The sequence below is a fragment of the Meriones unguiculatus genome, chromosome 6, assembly GCF_030254825.1.
Source record: "Meriones unguiculatus strain TT.TT164.6M chromosome 6, Bangor_MerUng_6.1, whole genome shotgun sequence".
Classification (NCBI taxonomy): domain Eukaryota; kingdom Metazoa; phylum Chordata; class Mammalia; order Rodentia; family Muridae; genus Meriones; species Meriones unguiculatus.
In genome coordinates, this window is record NC_083354.1 from 103,836,257 (window position 1) to 103,859,106 (window position 22,850).

Sequence of the window (22,850 nt, forward strand, 5' to 3'; positions counted from 1 at the left end):
TGATGACGAAGAACATAGAACTTAGTGTTTCTTTGCCATTTGATATTCTTCTAGTGAAAATTCACTGTTTAGCTCTGTACCTCATCTTTTAATTGGATTACTTGGTTTGTTGGTGTTTAACTTCTTAGGTTCTTTAAATATTTTGCTCTCTCTCAGATGTGGAGTTGGCGAAAATCTTTTCCCATTCTGTGGGCTGCCATTTTGTTCTATTGACAGTGTCCTTTGACTCACAGAAGCTTTTCAATTTCATGAAGCCCCACTTATTGATTGTTGATCTGAGCGCCAGAGCTGTTTGTGTTGTCTTCAGGAGGTTGTCTCTTGTACTAATGTGTTCAAATCTATTCCCCACTTTTTCTTTGATCAGGTTTAGTTTTATCTGTTTTTTTTTTTGTTGTTGTTGTTGTTGTTGAGGTCTTTGATCCACTTGGAACTGAGATTTTGGCAGAGTGATAAATATGGATCTATCTTCATACTGACAGTTAGTTAGACCAGCACCATTTGTTGAAGATGTTTTCTTTTTTCCATTGTATAATTTTGGCTCCTTTTTCAAAAATGAGGTGTGCATTTTATGTCTTGGTCTTTGATATGATTCCACAGATCAACCTGTCTGTTTTTATGCCAATACCATATGGATCTTATTACTAAAGCTCTGTAGGATAGCTTGAAATGAAGGATAGTGATATACCCAGAAGTTCTTTGATTGTGCAGGGTTGTTTAGGCTATTATAGTTTTTGTTTTTCTTTATGAAGTTGAGTATTCTTCCAAGGTCTGTAAGGAACTGTGTTGGAATTTTGTAAAGTTTTATACTGTGGGGCAGCTGTGAAAAATACTGCTTATCCTGTCTCAAAGAATTAGGAAGTGTTGATCTCGCCCCCTGCAGTCACACACAGACATGTGCACACACACACACACATACACACAGCATATTGATTATTTAGTATTTGAGATAAATTGCTGTGCACTATTGTATGCTTTTTTTTTTTTTGAAAAAAGAAGCATTTGAGCAGAGAAATTATGTTGTGGTTAACAGATGTTTGAACATTCTGTGATATTAGTGCCTGAAACATACAAACATTTATAATGTTTGCAAACACCCTCACAATCCACTCTCAATGTATCATTTCATTCTAACCTCATACATTCAATCCTTGTTTACTCTACTCTGGCAATAATAGCTTAAAATTTGACTATAAATCATCCATTTCCTCATTTTTTATTTAGTTTGTCATCATTTTTCTATTTCAGAAATCAAATCTTTCTTTCTGGGCATGGGGGAAAACATTTTAGTATTTGTCATAAAAAGATTATCACCACTGTTAATTTGAGTCACAGACACTTTATTTACAAAGTTTATGCATTCTTCTTGAGGATGATTTATTTAAAAATACAGAATAATTTTCTATGACTGGTATTTAAAATTGGTTTGCATACAGACATGTCTATATGAAAAGTGATCTTCTCTTTGTCCTTTCCTTCTACGAGGAAAGCCATGTCACTTCCACTTTTATTTCTGCATGGGGAAAGGTTGGCCCACCTACAAATAAACCAGAAGGAGGATTTGGTTCATATGTTGACAATGACCTGGTAATTGAGATAAAAGCATCTCAGTCGTGCAGGTTTAAAGGGCCTCTACTAATCCAACTCACGGTAAAGCACTGAATACCAGTGCGGAGGTGAACTTTTCACCTGGGTAACAGTCTTTTTTGTCTGTTCCCTGTACTAGCCAATGGCATAACACATTCTAGCTCCACAGGAGAGGATGGCAGCTTTGTGTTTGGAATGCTCCTCGTCTGCCCTATTCCTTCCATTTGCCTGATTTTGATCTGCTTCTTCTCTGTATAACAAACTAGCATGTTGAGTACAGTAAGTTCCCAGGGAGGACTGCGAGTCCTCACAATTATCCCCAGAGACTTCAGCTAATGTCAGAGTGAGGGACACCCTGAGGGCTGTTCTCCAAAAAGAACAGTTCAGCTAACATTGGGTGGTAAGAAGCCTAGTCCTAAGCAAAAGCCTTGAAGTCAATACATCTGTTTGTCTCTCAAATCCTACATGTGAGCAGTCAGTCAGTCCATCCTACTGATGCTTCCCCAAGTCACCTCTGCTTTAGTTTCTGTCACAACTCCTTTTCAAGACACCATTGTCTCTTAACCTGGATTATTGAAATATTCTTTCAATAGAGTCCCTTGCTTCTATTTTGGCTTTTAAAAGTATGTTCTTAAAACATCAAAGAAATGCTTTTGAGTCTGAAATCTGATGTGATGCATTGAAGTAATGTCTGAAATACACATTGCCTTACTGTATGGGCCCTTCCCTCAAGGCCCTTCACCTCAGGGTCCCTGCTGTGTCTGGATGGCACTTTTCATCCCACTTATATCAGACTTGGTCATATCATTTGATTTAGAGGATCAAATGCAAGGATATTTGACTTTTGTAACTTCTAAGCAGAAGTTTAAGGAACTATTGTATGATTTTTTTACCTTCCTCATCTCTTTGGTACATCAAAATGCATTTGTCACAGATAAATGCTGGAGCTAACATGTAGCTTGAACACACTGTATAAAGGAAAACTTTATTGTTAGATAAAAAGAATTTCTGGGATTCTGCGCTAAAGAAACATCCTATTATAAATCTTATTGACACAAGGTTAGAAGTGGAAGACTGAAATGACAACAAGAAAAAAATGAATTATGTGACTCTGGAATTAAGAATAGATGATCATGAGAAAAGTTATTATTAAAGATTGAATTACAGTACACACCTATAATGGCCAATTAGTTTTTCCACGAACTGCAATAACTAGTAAAACTATGCCCAGTAAATTTATGGCTGTGGATAGGAAGGTAACAGAGCAGAGTTCCACGATATTTCTTGACTCTCACTGCATTTTGTCTTGAGTTACTAGGGTTGGGAGAATCTGGGAGAAGAAAAAGATAGGGAGGAGAAAGATAAAAAGAATACAGATGTTTCACAAATTCTGACACATCACAGTTGGAAGATTTAATATCTCTAAACAGAAAAAATAACGAGAAGAAAATATAAACACAGTGTCAAAGGCTTTAAATCTTATCCTTGTGACAAGTGCCATATAAGACAAAATGAGTTTCTAACAAATGAGTAAAAACTCCAAGTATTAACATAAAGCATAAACATTGAACTATAATAAAATATTAAGCAGTCAACTCTGATTTTGAGGAAAATTGCATATGCCAGTAAGTCAGCTTTGTAATTCATGTTACTCTCAGTGAAAGAACTACTGACTTCCCCCTTCACATGACGAGGCATAAACAAAAAACATATAGGAGGCAACTGTTTTCTCTCATTGGGAAAGAGTAGACAATGTTTGACTCTTGTGGAAAGGGAACACTGTGCTAAACTGTCCATTTGCTGTGGCTACCTCCTTGTGCATAGATACAAAACTTCAAGAGTCTCATGAGGCACCAACTCCTTAACAAAGAGGCAGCTATTCAATATTTTAATTAAAGAAGGAGATATTTCTAGAGTAGAAGTTGGGAAGAGGGAAGTGACAAGAAGGGCCTGAAAGCTAGGAACTAGGCTGCAATTATGCAGAGTAAAACTCTGTGAGGACATCCCAGAATAACTACCATTAGGGTGAGTGCTGGTAACAAACACTGAAGGTTTCCAGCATGACTACAGTGATGCTACAAATATTGTTGAGTATCTTTAGCACATTGTTTCTGTTTTCCAAAGGACCATGCTCTAGGTAGGAGTATAAACAAAACCCATGATGTAAAACCAATACATCAAAAACTAATAGCAAGAACAATCTGAGTAACCACAGCTATAATTTTCTAAACAGCTTAAAAATGCAATTCTTTCACTTTTCAAAAAGTTTGTTTATTTATGTATTTATTAATTTATACTTTAAGTGTATGAATGTTTGACCTTCATGTATATCTTCATGTCTCATGTGTGTAGTACCAACGGAAGACAGGAAAGCTTGTTAAACACAGGAGGTAGACTTAGGTTTGTGGGGCTCCCTGTGGGTGCAGGCACTGAGCTCAAGTCCTCCTGAAGAGCAGCCAGTGCTCTTAACCACTAAGTCATACATGAAACCCCAATCACAATGTTTTTAAAGGGATACAGCATAATCTATACTTGCTTAACTATCGTCACTAAAGGCTTCCAGTATATTCTAAGTATATAAGATAAAAAGAAGTAAAAATGGCAAGAAATTGATGTCAACTGAAACACTTCAAAATGACCCAGTTTTTATGTGTTCATAATAGCTTTAAAACAATATACACTGAAGGTTTAAAGGAAGCTGTACTCTAGAAGAGACATGAAAGTCCTTTAGAAAAATAGAACGTAAAAAATGAAAGGCTTGAAAAGTACCTGCTAGGAAGTTTCTCTGTCTTTCCTCTCCTCTCCTTTCACCAATCACAGTCTTTCATGTCACTGTCCTTATCCCTGTCTCCATATTCACTCATCTCTCTTACCTGTTTTCATATTCATTAAAAAAATTATTCTTGCATCCTGACCTTGTCTTCCTTCCCTCCCTTCATCTCAGCACCCTACCCCAGTCCACTCCTACTCTGTTTTCAGTCAGAAAATGAAAAGCTTCCTAGGGATATCAACCAAACCTGACATGTCAAGTTACAATAAGACTAGGCACCTTCCCTCATATTAAGGAAAGAGGAGGCAACCTGGTAGGAGGAAAAGTGTTCCAAAAGCAGACAACAGCATTGGAGACAGCCCCTGATCCAAATGTTATAAGTCCCATTAGAAGACCAAGATACACAACTGTAACATATGTGCAAAGGGCCTATGTCAGACACATGCAGGCTTCCTGATCGTCAGTTCAGTCTCTGTGAGCCTCAATGGGTCCAGGTTAGTTAATTCTATGGGTTTTCTTGTGATGTTCTTGATCCCTCTGGCTTCTACAATGCTTTCTCTCCATCTTTCACAAAATTTCCAGAGCTCTACACAATGTTTGAATGTGGGTCTCGACATCTGCTTCCATCAGCTGCTGGATGAAGACTCTGATGCCGGTTATGCTAGGCTCCAGCCTATGAGTATAGTGGAATATCATTAGAAGTCATTTCTTTTCCATCTGCATCTGTATATGCACATCTCCCTGTATTCATTTCTTTCAGGTATTTTCTGCTTTCCCTCATTTTATCCAGGGTTTCTACTTTATCTTTTCTCACAGTTGGATATTTTCAGCATTGCTTCTACTGTTAGTTTTTCCTTTATCAACAGAAATTTTAGAGCTCTATTTTTTATCTTTAAATTTTCTTTTATGAGAGGAGAGATTTGAAAATTCCTGTTTGTACTGATCACGACATTGTAGGATATACATGTTTATGTAATGAAGACTTTTTGTTTTTGCATACCCAAAAAGGTATAGGCTGGCTGTAGCTTTAGTGGTACTGTATCAAAATTATATCTGTTTCTTTCCATAAAGAGAACATGAGTCCAGAATTTAACTTTACTAACAACTTTGTTGGACAAGAGCAGAAAAAATCTGTGTAGAAGAAAATAAGGGAATAATTGGACTCTACCCATTGTCTCAATCAGTTATGGGTAATTTGTCTGGAATGATAAGTGTAGCCCCATGAAAAGTCATCTAAAGGCTGACACTCTAGGAAAGAAGGAGACCTTGGCATGATTTCTAATAGATATCAATTCACTAGAGGCTACTCTATTGACAGCCAAAGAAGTGCAGAAGCAAATTCCTTAAATAGAAATTTATTGTTTTTGAAATTTCAGCTTGAGAAATTATGAAGAATTTTAGTGATGCTTGTAATTACAACTTCATGATCAATACACACATATATATTTATACATATTCTAAAAACATCAGAGTGTTTTCCATGCCACGGAAGGGGACTTGATGCTGAGAGCACTTGTCTGGTATTAACAACCATGCTGGGAAACTTTAACCGGTTACAAGTAGGGAATATAAATGCAGGTTACGCAGGCAACTACTAAAATATTGTAACTTTGCTGCTAGATGCCAGAGCCAAAAAACTGATTTGCATGTTGCTTAAACAAGTGAAGTATTACAATCCCCTTTTCAAAGAAAGAAATCATGCTCAGTTCCTGATGAGGGCAGGGCTGCTCCGGGATTTTCCAAGCTCTAATGGAAGCTCTCAACTCTAGTTTACCGCTACCACACAAAGGGACTCTTCAACAGGGGTTGAGCTCAGATTTACAGGCAATGATGATGTTCTTAAGTGAAACTACAAGTTGTTTTCAATTCCTTTCCCAAAGTGCCATTGGTGGAATGCTATCTAAGTTTATTTGTACAGATTTAAAATAATAATCAGATATTGGTATATTTACTTTTTACACTCAAAATCAGGAAGCAAAGGCAGGTAAGTTCTTGTTATTTTTTTGTGTATTTGCTTTCGCCTGGTGTGAACATGGGATGTATAGCACTGAGTGCCTTATTCAGGTGGTTGCTCAAGTGGTGGATAACTGTTTCTGTGTCTTTGGGTCCTTGTGAGAACCTATTACATCTGACCTAGAGTTGATACTGCAGAAGCTTGGGAGACTTTGTCTCTTGGTTAAAAATTTCCCCAAAGTGGTGTTTCTCCTTCTAGTCAACATTAAGTCTGCCTCATTAGACTCCCTGTACTCTTCCCAAAGTTTGGCTGTGAGTCTCAGCATCTGCTTCAATCCCTTGTTGGGTGAATCCTTTCAGAGGACCCTCTATAACAGTCTCCCTTCCTATTTCCTCTCTTCTACCTCTCCTGGTGTCTCTCCTGTTTGCCATTCTGAATAAGATTTAAGCATCCTTAGGGTCCTCCTTAGTGTTTAGTTTCTTTAGGTTTGTAGATGTTAGTATGGCTATTCTATATTGTGCAGCTAATATATGCTTATTGGTGAGTGTATATCATGCCTGTCTTTCTGTTTCTGGGTTACCTTACTCAGGATGATCTCTTTTAGTTCTATCCATTTGCCTGAAAATTTCATGATTTCCTTGTTTTTAATAGCCGAGGAGTATTCCATTAGGTAGATGTACCACAATATCTGTAACCATTCCTCCTTTCAGAGACACCTCGTGCAAGGAGTCTTATGGAAGAAGAGAAGGGTGGGAATAGAGGGATATGGAGGGGACAGGAGCCCCAACAAGGCTAAAAGATCTGAGCCCAGGGGTCCTGCAGAGACTGATGCACCAATGGAGGACCATGCATGGAGAGAACCTAGACCCCCTGCTCAGATGTGGCTGATTGGCAGCTCAGTCTCCATGTGAATCTCTGACTGGGGGGAGCAGGGGCTGCCTCTATCATGAACTCAGTTGACTGCTCTTTGATAACTCACCCCTGATGATGCAGCCTTGCCATGCCAAGGAGGAAGAGGATCCAAGCAGTCCTGATGAGACTTAATAAGCTATGGACAGATGGCAATAGTGGAGAGTTTTCCCCTTTCAGTAAAATAGGGGAAGAGAATGGGTAGAAGAGAGAGGGAGAGAGGGACTGTGTGGGAGTTGATGGAGGGGGCTTCAATCAGAAGCAGAATTTACACAATATATAATGAATAAATTGTGAAGAAAAAAGGTTACAATAAAAAAGACTGCCTCATTAATGTTGGCTGAGCATTTACAGTTTCTGAGATAAATATAGGTTAGAAAGTGGGGAGAAGTAGTAAATTCTGGAAAGAGATTTTTACCAGGGAACACTGGAAGCAGAAGATTATGCCAGAGGATTATGGCATGGAGCAGCAAAAATATCTGCCCTACCCTTTCCCCACACCACTATTCATTTCTCCTAAGGACATGCTTACTCTGAAAGCTTCTATTCAAATTAATAAGAGCTCATTCTCTGCTATCTAATACCAAATTTTCAGTCCTGAAACCATACACACACAAACAACAACAACAAAAGCTCAGCAGGTTCTACTTATATATCTTTCTAAATACATGTGTACAAGTAGTAAAAAGAGGAAACAGATTTATCACTTTGAGAATGGGGAAGCAAGGGAGGAGTTGTAGGGAAAGTACATAAGATAATCAAAATCAGAAAAGGGGAGAAAGAACTGATGAATTATGCTTCATTAAAATTCAAAAGAGCTGTTAATTACTGACACATTTGATATCATCGAGCAATTGGTGTATGTCATTGGGAGAACATTTGAGCACACTGATTTACGCCTATGCTTAATCAAAGCAGCAGTTCCTGTTGAAGGCTCTCTATTTGTAGATGACTGGCTCCTTATTGCACCCTCACATGTACTTCCTTAGCCCGTCCATGTAAGCTTGCAAACCCTGAATGGATCAGAACCAGCTTATGTTTCATTTAACGTTAACCATGTCCTCCCAATCTTGTCTCCATATGTATTCACGTTAGGGATAATGTCGTTAACATACAAATTTGGGGAAGACACATCTCAGTGCCCAACATCACTATAGCAGTGACAGGTCTAATGTCTGTAATCATCTTGGAGTAGTCCATGCCCAACCAAGATATTTTTTCCCCAAGTTATGCTTAAGAAGAGGTTTTAGAAAACTGTTCACATATTTTAAAAGATGGCCTACTTTCTGGAGAGGCATTTCATGCTGTGAAAAATAGGTTTAGCAAATACTGGGGTAGACTGACCATTTTGACTCACTGTTTTTGCTGCAAAATGTGTCTATGACTCTGAAGTAATGTAGTATCTAATCTCAAGTAGATTAATCTGCCAGGCAGCAAGCTACTGAAAATTTCTGCTCATAAAGCATTGTTACATGCCCAGCACTTGCTGGGAACTTCATTCTCATAGTAACTTTATGACCAGTGTTCAAACACTCATCTTCAGCAAGGACCCCATAAATTCCCAAAAACTATTTTTCAAATGAAGAATACTGCACTGACTTTGAAGGCATGTCTTATTTAACAACCTTGGGATTTTAATGGGTCGGGGCTTCTGAGATGATCTTTTTAAACCAGTGAAACATTTGTTAACAGTAGGTCTGCCTGACTTCATAGGCACAGAGGCAGCGAAGTGCACAGCAAATTCTGCATCCGAATCACAGAGAGCTGCTCTTTAGCCAGCTGATTGAAACACACAGTTTCTGAACTGTAATTGGGCTGCAGCATAACTTCAGCGGTGCTCTATATTCTGACTACAGAACTCACAGCAGGGTGCGCTCCCCCACATCCCTTTCATACTGATGGAGACGCAGCACATGTGCAGAATTACTTGTCTGATACTTTTTTGTTGTTTATTGTTTTAAGTCAGAGTCTTATTGTACGGCTCCAACTGGTTTCACATACCTAGAAATCCTGCCATTGCTTCCAGAGAGCAGGGATTACAGGAATAAACCACATCATTCAGATTTTCCTAAACCTTCATTGTTATTTTTATTTTCTAGGTGAGAGGGCACGCTCCCATATAATCCAGGCTTTGATTTCCTGACTTCGAAATTCATTTGAAATAGATTTTGTCTATTTGATTTTTAATTATGTTTGTGTATCTGTGTGTGGATACGTGCAAATGAGTGCAGGGCCCCATGAAGACCTTGGATATCTGACTCCCCTGGAACTGGAGTTACAGGAATTGTTATCTACCAAGGGTGCTGCTAGGAACATGAGTCAGGTCCTCTGAAAAGGCAGTGTGTGCTCTGTACTGCTGAGCCATCTGTCCAACCTCATGATCTTGAACTTCTGATCTCTTACCTTTACCTACTGAGTTCTATAATTACAGGATAACTCACTCTACAAAGTCAGCTACATCCCTGGAAAATGAGATATACAGGTACATTTTAAACCATTAGTATTACCGTGCCTCAGTGTGTGTTTATGTAGCAGGTTCTGAATGTTCGAGTGCTTAAACTCAGTAGCACATTATTTCTTGCCTAGACCAGGTTGACCTTAAACTCACAGAGACAGGCCTGCCTTTGCCTCCCATGTGCTGGCATTAAAGGTATGTTACTGCATGCCTGGCTAAAGCTCTTTCTCTTTTTTCTGTGTATACCAGACTGGCCCCAGAATTTTATCAGTTAACTCCTACTGCTGAGAAACATCTTCATCAAAGTGACTGGATAGAAGAGTAACTCAAAAAAAAAAAAAAAAAAGAAGGAAAGAAGAAAAAAAAAGAATGAAAGAAATTTGTTATCTTCTTATATACAAATTACAAAGGGGCTGAGAAAAAATTAGGGAAACATCACAATTCATGATATTCCAAAATAATAAAAAACATTTTGGGGTAACTCAAACAAAGCAAATAAAAGACCTGGATGGAAAACAAACACCACAGAGGGCCTCTGAAAGACTACCCAGCAGGGTAACAAAGCAGATGCTCAGGCTCATAGCTAAATTTTGGGCAGAGTGCAGGGAATCTTATGAAAGAAGGGGGAGATAGAAGACCTGAAGGGGACAAGATCTCCACAAGAAGAGCAACAGTACCAAAAAATCTGGGCATAGGGGTCTTTTCTGAGACAGATACTCCAACCAAGGACCATGCATGGAGATAACCTAGAACCCTTTCACAGATGTAGCCCATGGCAGCTGAGTATCCAAGTGGGTTCCCTAGTAATTGGAACAGGGACTATCTCTGACATGAACTCAGTGGCTGACTCTTTGATCACCTCCCCCTAAGGGATGAGCAGCCTTATTCTCTCAGGCTTATCCTCTGTCACAGAGAAAGACAATGCAGCCAGTCCTGATGAGACCCGATAGGCTAGGGTCAGATGGAAGGGGAGGAGGACCTCCCCTATCAGTGGACTTGGAGATGGGCATGGAAGGAGATAAAGAAGGAAGGAAGGGATTGGAAGGGAATGAATGAGGAGCCTACAGCTGGGATACAAAGCGAATAAACTGTAATTAATATAAAAATAAAAAAACAACAAAAAAAAACTGCATCAAGTGTTTGAAGAAGAAAATTGAAGAAGACATCAGAAGATGGAAATGTCTCCTGTGCTCATGGATCAATAGAATCAGCATAATATAAATGACCACCTTACCAAAAGCAAGCTACAGATTTAACACAATCCCCATCATGATTCTAATGCAATACTTACAGACCTTGAAAGAAAAACACTTAACCTCATATGGAAAAACAACAACAACCAACAAAAAAACCACAGGATAGCTAAAACAATACTATACAATAAAAGAATATCTGGAGGTACCAAAATCCCTGATTTCAAGCTGTACCACAGAGCAATAGTAATAAAAACCACACAGTATGAGCATAAAAACCAGAAAGGTTGATCAATAGAATGAAATGGAAGACAGATATTAATCCACACAGCTACAGATACCTGATTATTGATAAAGAAGCCAGAAATTTATAATGGAAATTTCTGAAAAAAAAAAAAAAAAAGAAAAAAGAATGCATTTCGAACAACTGGTGCTGGTCTAACTGAATGTTGGTATGTGGAAGAATGCAAATAGATCTATATCTATCATCCTGCACAAAACTCATGTCCACGTAAATCAAAGACCTCAACATAAAACCAGATACACTGAACTGATAAATGAGAGAGTACAGAATAACCTTCAATGCCTTGGCATAAGAGACAGCTTTTTTTTAAATAGAACGTCAATACAGAACGGCACTAAAGTCAACAATTAATAAATGGAACCTCATGAAATTGAAAGCTTCCTTAAGGCGAAGGACAAAGTGGCAGCCTACAGAATGAAAAAGATATTAACCAACTCCACATCTGAAAGAGGGTTAATTTTCAAAATATATAAGCAACTCAAGGAACTAGACACCAACAAACCAAATCATCCAATTCGAATGGGATACATATCTAAATAGAAAATTCTCAAAAGAGGAATTTCAAATAGTCGAGGAGTATTTAAAGAAATGTTCAACATCCTTGGCCATCAGAGAAATTCAAATCAAAACAATTCTGAAATTCCATGTTACACCTTTCAGAAAAATTGGACATTCTCCAGAAAGAGAAACTTACAAATAGACAAAAGATTTATGAAAAATGCAGCTTGGTTGTCAGTAATGAAGTAAATTAAAGCATTTTTGAATACTTTAATCTACAATATTACATAGCCAACTAACCTGGGCCCATGGGGGCTCATAGAGACTGAACCACTAACTAGAGAACATGAATGGACTTGTCCTAGGCTCTCTACACATATGAAGCTGATGGGCTGCTTGGTCCTCAACTGGGTTCCCTAACAAATGGAGAAGGAGCTGTCTCTGACTTAGACTCTTTTGCCTCCCTGTGGATCCTATTTCCCTGGCAGGGCTGCCATGTCTTGCTTCAGTGAAAGGGGAGGCACTTAGTCCTGATGCAACAGAACCAAAAAATTTGAGCACAGGGGTCTTTCCTGAGACTCATACTTTAATCATGTACCATGCATGGAGATAACCTAGAACCCCTGCACAGATGTAGCCCATGGCAGTTCAGTGTCCAAGTGGGTTCCACAGTAATGGGAACAGGGACTGCCTCTGACATGAACTGATTGGCCTGCTCTTTGATCACCTCCCCCTGAGTGGGGAGCAGCCTGACCAGACCACAGAAGATGACAATGCAGCCACTCCTGATGAGATCTGATAGACTAAGATCAGAAGGAAGGAGAGGGGGACCTCCCCTATCAGTAGACTTGGGGAGGGGCATGCATGAAGAAGGGGGAGGGAAGGTGGAACTAGGAGGGGAGGAGGATGGGGTTTATGGGGGTATACAAAGTGAATAAAGTATAATTAATAAAAGTTAAAATAAAATAAAATAAAATTAAAATTAAAAAAATAAATGAGACCTCATGAAACTGAAAAGCTGCTGTAAAGCAGAGGACACTGTCATCAGAACAAAACAACAGCCTGAAGACTGGGAAAATTGATCTTCACCAACCCTATATCTGACAGAGGGCTCATATCCAGTATATATAGAGAACTAAGAAGTTAAATAGTAACAAATCAAGTAATCCAAATTAAAAAATGGGGTACAGAGGTAAACAGAGAATTCTCAATAGAGGAATAGCAAACGGCAGAGAAATATTTAAAGAAATCCTCAGTGTCCTCAGTTATCAGGGAAATGCAAATCAAAATAACCCTGATATTTCACCTTACAGCCACCAGAATGGCTAAGTTCAAAGCCTCAAGTGACAACATGTGCTGGAGAGGATGTGGAGAAAGGGGATGTGGTAGGAGTGTAAACTTTTACAACCACTTTGGAAATCAATCTTGTGCTTTCTCACACAATTAGGAATAGTACTTCCACAAGATCCAGATATACCACTCCTAGGCATATATACAAAATATGCTCAACTATATAACAAGGACATTTGCTCATCCATGTTTGTAGCAGCTTTATTCATAATAGCCGGGATCTGGCAACAACCCAAATGTCCCTCAGTTGAGAAATGGATACAGAAATTGTGGTACATTTACACAATGGAATACTACTCAGGAATTAAAAATAGGGTATCATGAAATTTGCAGGCAAATGGTGGGAACTAGAAAAGATCATCCTGAGTGAGGTATCACAGAAGCAGAAAGACTCACATGGTATATAGTTACTTATAAGTAGATATTAGACATACAATATAGGATAATCATTCTAAAATCTGTACACCTAAAGAAGGTAAACAAGAAGGAAGACCCTGGGTAAGATAATCATCCTCATTCAGAAAGGCAAATGGGATAAACATCTGAAGAGGGAGAAAACAGACAACAGGACAGGAACCTACCACAGAGGGCCCCTGAAAGATGCTACCCAGCAGGGTATCAAAGCAGATGCTGAGACTAAAAGCCAAACTTTGGGCAGAGTGTAGGAATCTTATGAAAGAAGAGGGAGATAGAAAGACCTGGAGAGGGCAGGAGCCACAAGGAGAGCAACAGTACCAAGAAATCTGGGCACAGGGGTCTTTTCTGAGATTGATACTCCAAATTAGGATCATGTATGGAGATAACCTAGAACCCTTTCACACATGTAGCCCATGGCAGCCCATGGCAGTATCCAAGTGGGAACCCTAATAAGGGGAACAGGGACTGTCTCTGACATGAACTCAGTGGCTGGCTCTTTGACCACCTCCCCCTGAGGAGGGGGCAGCCTCACCAGGCCATGGAGGAAGTCATTGCAGCCAGCTCTGGTGAGACCTGATAGGCTAGGGTGAGATGGAAAGGGAGGAGGACCTCCACTATTAGTGGACTGGGGAGTGGCCTGGGAGGAGAAGAAGGAGAGGGGGCGGGATTGTTAGGGGACAAGAGAGGGGGCTACAACTGGGATACAAAATGAATAAATTATAATAAATAAAAAAGATGTGAAAAGTATTAATTCTCACTGTTACTAACCCGTTCCTGTGCTTTCTAACTGCTTCAATCGTTTTAAATCAATTGAACTGAACATGTGAGTTTACCTTTGCTATTTTAAAATGTAACACTGCATTCTAAGCTTGGCTTGAACATTCAACCGAATGATATCTGTACAACTATAAAGCACTTCAACCTAAAGTGGAAGCAAGCATAGCTATACATTTTATAGACTTGATCATGAAGTATTCAAGAAGGATGATTCTGAAGTTACCATGTTGAGGTCTGTAGACTCCATGCCACAAATGCTTTTATAAGTTTTAAAAGGGCTAATAATAGTATTGTTGCTAATGATACCACTAAATTGGATGTTATATATATATATATATATATATATATATATATATATATATACAAGTCATGCAAAGGTATTGATTTGCACAGAAAACAAGTCTTCAAAGTTGACTTTCTCCTGTTCTCACCATGTTTTAGAACTGCAGGTGTCTATCTCTCACACCCTGGCTGGGAATATCAGGATGAGATTTGACGCTCTGCTCTGGCTAACAAGGGCACAGTATTCTTTGGGCCTTGTCTGTTTTCTCGGTTTTACCTCCCAGCTCTTGTGTACACATGTGCTCAGGATTCCAGAACATGTGGCACATGAACCTCATTGAAATAATTTGTGTGTTGTATTTTAAAGACTCCTTTTAGTCGTTCCTTTTTTTTTCCACAGGCCCATTTCTATTTCCATCATAGTTTATTATGTCCAGCATATTTCTGAATTACTGTGGATCATGTTTCTCTCATGTCCTTCTCATTTTTCTCTTTCTCCCCATCACTTACTACTCTGTATTTCTTTATGTCTCCACACACACACACACACACACACACACACACACACACACACCCCACACACAAATCTAAAGACAAGCACTTAATAAGGCTGTGACAAACCTGATGTTGAATAAATGACTTTAAAAAGGAGAGTAAAGCAAGAAAGGGAAGGAAGAAGACAAGACAGAAAAAAAAAAAAAACCTCCACTGTTAGTTTTAGCTCTAGTAATTCATTTTTAAATTGTCAGGGATAGTAACCAGAGGAAATCGGAGAGTATTCTTACTGAAGCCTAAAGGGACTGATGAGAATGTCCTTTCAAGTCTACTTTAGGACTGCACAATCTCTTGACAGAATTCCGCCTTCCGCTTCATTCCTGACCAATCTTTGCACTTCAAAGAAATCTTGAAATGGGCAGCGTACAATTGATCCCGATCACGGTGGCTACCTTCTGGAAGGGTACGGCCCTCACACACACTGCTCATTGTTCACCACTAACATATTCGAGCTAACACCAATCCAATCAGCTACAGCGGGAAGTATGTAAGATAAAATCCACCTCAGTGAGCAAAGTCAAAGATGTCATGCAGAAGGATGAGACATAGACTCAGAATACGTGTTAACTGAAGTTGACGATTTTCCAAACAGAAAACTCCTTGAGCCCAGCTCTATAACTGAGATAGAATGCACAAGGCATGACCTCTGAGCTTCGCTCTTTTTGAATGTTTCAAAATGGAGACCTTATTTAAACTACAGAAATCATATGGGGCTATGGTATATGTAAATATCTAGAGATTATAATAATAATATACATTTCTTACAATTCCATTTTCAGAGTGAACTCACACAGGTAATTATGTGACCCTCTTAAAAACCTCTGACTTTTGCACAGTGTCCCTGATGTTTTTATTGTAGTCTAAACTTCATTTTCAGAAATGTTTAAAAAAATAATTTTCAAGCTGTAAACGTGACCTGTTTCTAGAAGTTATGAGGCTATGCCTACTTTCCACCCCACAGTAAAATGAATAGTTTAGTGAATGTGACTATACACTCAAAGTAGATTTACAGGGAAGCTGAGGAGAAGAGTGGACAGGACACATGAATTGCCCTGCAAAGTTTTCTTTACCCTTAATATCTTGCTGATGTGGGACAGTTGTTACAAATGATGGCACAATGCTTACTTTTGGTTACTGAAGATAACAGTTTATACTAACCTGCAGACTCTGAGTTATGAGTTCTAGGGGATTTATCAAATGAATATTGTTATATAGCTACTATTATAGTAGCAGACAGAAATGTTTGCTTTACCTGAACGTTTCTGCTGCTATCACTATTCCTCTTTCCACAGTCCTGGAAAAAAGCAAGCATTGGATTGTATTTATAGTTCTATCTTATCCAGTGCATCTCATCATTTCATTTTAAATCATAGAGCATGTTTGCTTTTTGACTGCTCTTTCATTCATCAGCATGCAGGTAGCCTTTCCTATGTCTTTTTGGAGTTGTTGCTCTTTTTTCTTGCTATGTAATATTCTACTGTATGGATATTAAGATTTTTAACAATATATTAAGTTTGACATCTTAGATATTTCGTTGGCTTAGCAAATATATGTGAAGCTGCTAACAGAAGCAGACTTTCATATACATGTAACTTTTTATTTTTTATTTTTTGTGGATCCTAAAATGACCATCTATTAAACTGTAAGGCAAAAAAATATATTTAACTTCAGAACAAATTACCAAAAAGCTCTGATGGAGAATCCTAAGTGGCATTACACCCACAACATTGGAGTTTAATGTATCATTCCAGGCTCACCCTCTGTCCATCCCTTCTCCCTTTACCTATTTCTCAGAGAAAAGGATTCTCTGAGAAATTAAATCATCTTTATGCACTGTGCTTTATCAAGTACATATTTGGCAAAGAATTTTTTTCAGGATAACTTTTTTAATGGTGTCTTCATCAGATTTCCAGCATCATGCAGCATAGGAAATATTAATATTCTACCATTCTAATATTAATTCGCCATCATTTTTCTGGGTTATATATTATACTCTATCGAGAACATCATTGTCTAAGATCACCGACATTATCGTGAATGCTATAATTTAGACATTTTCTAGTCTTGTATTTTGTACGGCATGATATTTTTTTGAACAGTGCATGCTATCCAAATGAATGTCCTTGTATGTGGGTTGAGGCCTTATGGCCAGACTCCCTGGGTTTAAGTTTGCATTACCTACTTATCCGGTGGGCTTGAAGTGGCCTACATAAACACTGTGCTTTCAGGAACTGTATATCTGAACAGAGGACAATGGTTACAGACATAAGCTTATATGAACATGGAAATGAGCCACGGGTGTTATCCTGTGACTCCCAGAGCCCGCTCAGGTCCAAACCTATCTGCAGAGTGCATGTATAATGCCTCAGGTTCCCACTAACTATTGTAATATAGAAGAAGGACTTCCATTTTAATTTTTCTAATTACAAGTTTGAATATTATATCTGGAAATTTCTTCAGACCAATCATCTTCAACTTGACTGCAAATTAGAATTTCTATTGAAATTTTGTTATATATGAGACCATTCATTTCTCATCCCTGGCAATCTAACAAGCTAGCCATGGTACAGTGTGTGAAAAACGGCTCTTATAGAGATAGAGAGCTGCATCCAATATGTGGTTTGAGACCTGCTGTTTTAGGTAAAACAGTTACACCTGTGGATTCCTATTGTGGTCTACTCTCATTACTTAATTTTCCAAAAACTGAATATCATTCACTATGGTTTTGACATGAGATTTACTTTTTTCATACTCACTTTCATTTCTTTTGCCTCATTTTCTTATTCAAATTTAGTTCAGATCTAATAATTCACTAAAATATCATTACTCATTTCTTAATTGAAAAATCACCACCCATTCTTGCCCTTTCCTCATTTGACTTTTCAATATCAAGATAAGAATTTCTTTTGTGCAGCCTTATATTTTTTTCCCATTGCTTTCATCAGTTCTGATGGAGAATACCAGGAAAACACCCTCATTTTGAATCAGATCAAAAAAATGAAATTCTTAGTAGGTCACAAGCCCCGGTAGATGTTGGCAAGTTTCCATAACTTATTTTCACTGAAATGGATCTTCTCTCTTCTTCACTATCTCAACATTTCAAGCAATTTGACTACAGCTCGTGACCTATGACCTTCATTACTCAGCACACACACACACACACACACACACACACACACACACACACTTGCACATGCACACACATAAGCGCCCACACAGCACCATCACCACCACCAAGAACGACATTAACCCCCTCTTGAATGAGATACCCTACTTTGCTTTTTTTTCTTTTCTTTCTTTCTTTTTTTTTTTTTGTTTTGTTTTTTGTTTCTTTTTCCTCATCTCTTAGGAAGACCTATTGCTTCTCTCCCTGAGACTGGCCCCTGGATGTACGTTCTTTATCTCATCCCCCCTGTTTCAGGCTCTTACTACATCAATTATTCTCCTTGCCAGCCTCTTTAATCTTCTGTTCTCTCCTCCATCTCTCCCCTCTCCCTTGGAATAGGTTTCTCTCTTCCCAGCCTTGCACAAAGGAGGCTGCCCCATAAATATTTAATGAAGTGATAGTGAATTGAATTGAACGTAATTCCTCAAGCTCCCAGTGCTACTGGGTAGCAGATCCAAAAATTAAAAACCAGAAATTGTGATTCCAGTTCAAAGTCCTTTCAAAGATAAATGAACATTTCTTAAAGATAGATATTTTGAACAATTTTCTAAAATCTAAACTTACTGAATATATTGGTTAAAGTGTATATTTAATCCTCTGAAATAATGATGTTTCCTCATTGGTAAATATTATTGATCCTAATATAATGATATTTGGTCATTAAAATGTTATACATTATACATGTAAATAACCAGCTACAGAATTGGAAACATATTAGTCATGTATGATAGATAAACTAATTTGAAGAGCTTATTTTATTATATAATTTAAATGATGTTATAGGTTAATTTAATACCAAAGACTTTTTATTTATTACAAAATTGATTATTACTTAATAGCTTGCCATGTTTATCTCTTGGAAATACTTGAGAAACAGTCACTATTAATTTGAAATCAATTATAGTAGTTGAATAAAGAACCATTATCCTCTATTCTGTCTAGAAAATAAAGTCCTTAGACAAAAACAATGCATTACTTCTTAGAATGCAAATCCATTCTGAGAAAAATGATGCCAATCACACAAATGCAGAACAAACCTCTGACTAGACATAATTCTATTATATTAATTTATTGATTAACTCTCCTTGGGCTGCTGTAAACATAACAGGAGCCAGACTATGATTTGCAAAATATATTCACATGACCTAGCCAGATGCCCTGAATTTCAATGTTATATAAAGGAGCATTCTATTGAACAAGGTTCTCAACTTTTTGTTTCCTGTTTCTGTGGGGTCATGAGGCTTTATTGCTGAACATACTTAATGTAATTCTATAAGAACAAATTTTGCAAGAAAGAATTTATTTACAGTAGACATATGAACGGATTCTCTCAAAAACGGAGCTTAGAATCTGGACTATTAGGAGCAACACAGTCAAATATCCAGATATAATAAATGCTGTTGAGAGTTTATCAGTTTATTTTTATTCATTTGACGGCCTTTTGCGGTCACAATTTAAAACTGTACATACAAACCTTTCTAGACTTTTTTTTCCCCTAAAGATGACTTCCACAATATTTTTAACTTTGGTCATGATCTTATTTTTTATGTAAACAAAACATTTGGGTTTTCAATGCATGTTTTTCATTACACTGAATATACATTAATTTTATAAGAATTTAAAAAATGAATGTGAAGACTGGTGAGAACTAAGACAGGTACTTATCACTTTGCATATATCTGCCCATCTTTTGACAGGCTTAGTATCTGTATTTGGTTGTTTTTTATCACTGCTCCAGGTTAAAGAAGTACAGATATTATTCATGGTGCATAAGAATTTGCTATTGTAAGCATATTATGAGCCAATGGCTTGTACAAAACTCCAATAGGTCTTAAGTAGACTTATGTAGGATCTTTATATGTCACATCAAATCAGCTTTAATATTTTCATTTTGTCACGAGGTTTAGGATAATTGGTATAGAAAATCCATCAATAATATCATTAATTAAACTTTTGCAAAATGCATTATAAGATTATCTATACATGAATATACATATATACATATCCACTTCTATCATTAAGTAAATGAACCTGAATAATATAACTACTAAATGCATAATAAAACAGGATGTGTGCTTCGGTTTTATGGGGACATCTATTTTCTCCATCATCAGTGTCACCCAGATAATGTTTACATCCTGTTCAAATGGGAAGAAAAGGACAGGAAAGGATAACAATGTCATTTGCCCTTTGTCTCATATTATGGAAATTATTATATATGAGACTGATGATTTTCAGCATCTCCTAGACAGCACCTTCCAGTTTTATGCAGAGAGAAAGGTGGAATTGTTTGAGGTTAGTCAGATTCTCTGATAACTTGTCATAGTTCTGCAACTTTAAAGATTCCTTTAAATCTTTAAAGGAAATACAATTACCTTCTTATTTAGCTTGTCATGATTTCTTTGCATGATAACCTATAACAAGGCTGAAGAGATGTCTCCTCAATTAAGAGCACTTGCTGTGAAATCATGGGGGCTAAAGTTCAGATTTCATCATCCACGTAACAAATGTGGCTTTCTGTAGACACCTGTAACCCCAACTCTGAGATATCATGTCTTCTTCCGGCCTTCATGAGAGAAGTGTGTGCTCCCGCAGAGATTTGTGACCATACACTCACAAACACAAACATATAGACAAATAAAATAAATCTAATAATCTTAAGATCAAGCTAACATAAATTTCAAATTATACACTTACTTTTCAAATAAAAATAATTAAAAATTTCAAATAGACTTAACATTTTTGATATGTTGAACATTCCATATGTTTTCACATACACTAATTTATATATAAACATTTTGTGTAATTGGGGGCACTATATCCCCCTTGTCCTCCCCATTTCTCTAACAATCTCTTCATTTTTTCCTTAATTTGTTGAACTGGCTTTTACATGATTTCAAATGTTAGGCTTCATTTGTGACTAATCTCTATGGGACCTCACTTCTTCCAGAAACTGTTTCTAAAATATTTTAGGTAATTCTATATTTCTATTTTGTAAAAATTTTATTATATATATTTATTACAATTTATCCCCTTTGTATCCTTGTTGCAACTCCTCCCTATGTTGCCTTCCTTGCCCACTCTATTATCATAAGACTTACCAGTAACTGATATTATTAGCTTCTTAATAGTTTTATTTCTCAATTAAATATTATATCCTCGAGACATTTTATTTTTTTCTGATCTATTTTGTCATTCTAGAATATTAATGGGTGGTCTATCTTAGGCAGCCAACTACTTCGCTATATAAGTGAATGGTTGGATGGATGAGGCACAGATTAATTAAGTCATGTTATGTTGTCTCAAATAACTTCCTGTCAAATGAGCCTGTCAATTTCTATTATCAAAAATATGAATTTTATATCAATTTATTAAGCTAGGGTCTCTAGCCAAAAATGAATAATATTCTTTACTATTTCTATCAAACTAGGTAAAGACAAAACACTATCTGAGTTTTCATGTGTGACTAGCAGACATCAGAGTCTCCCAGTTTTGAAAAATAATGATGCAAGTTTAAGATAAAAATGCTATCACAAATGGAGGCAACTAACTGAATCCCCATGATCTGATCTCATTTCTTTTTAATATTTTATATATAAATCTACAAACACCTGTATAGTGGGATAGAAAGATAATCAAATTACAAAACCTGTAGCTAATTTAGTGTATAAAAATGTAGCTGGCTGATTTTTTAAACCTTATAAATTATAAGCATTTTAGTAGACAAAAGTGGTTTAATTGCTTACCTGTCTCCAAGTTTGAATTGAAAAGAAGCTGTGAAATTTTTCATCTACCTTTCTTTCCATGTGATAGGAGGTTACCCTCTGCTCTTAGAGATAACATATAATATCTTAATTCTTACGAATCCGTTTACGAAAGTCTAAGGGAATCATCCTTGGTTGTGTTACCTGAATAGAGCAGGTTTAACAAAGAGGACGTTCAGAACATAAGGATACCACTTTTGGTAATCCCCATTACACTCATGGTAGCAGTTAGCCATTTGTGGTATAGAAATTTAGTTACTGAAAAAGAGAGGCTGATGAATGCCGATAGCTTTAAACACATGTGGCGAGACACGGCTTCCAGCCAACATTTCGCTGTTAAAAGCTTATTGTTCAGGACACACCTGGTGTAGGACAGGTCCTTTCTGTTTACAGAGCATTCCCGTAGTCAAGACATTCTGCATATGGGCACCATTGATTTAAACCTAAGTGTTTGAGCTTTGTACATTGATAACACCAAAAGGTACTTGGCTCCCCTTCCACAGAGGTACTTTTCTTAGAAAGGTTAGATGTAGTGGTTAAATTCCTCCAAATCTCACACTCTTTAAAGCTAATGTAAAATTTCAAGTATTTAAAAGAATCCTCTGCAAGATCTCTTCTGTGACTGTTTGGGGATATCAGACTGCAGGAATAAACCTAGTTCTTATGTTTAAAAGCTCCGTATGAGAGGTCTCAGTCAGTCTGCTCTGGTTTAAACAGCAAATTTCTACTTGTCTCATGACTCTTATTTAAGACATATCATTGAACTATAAATTAAGATACAATAACTATGAAATAAATACAATGAAAGCATAAAGTAAAGGTATTTTTGTGAAAAGTACATTGAATATAGTACTATAAAAAGTTACATTCGT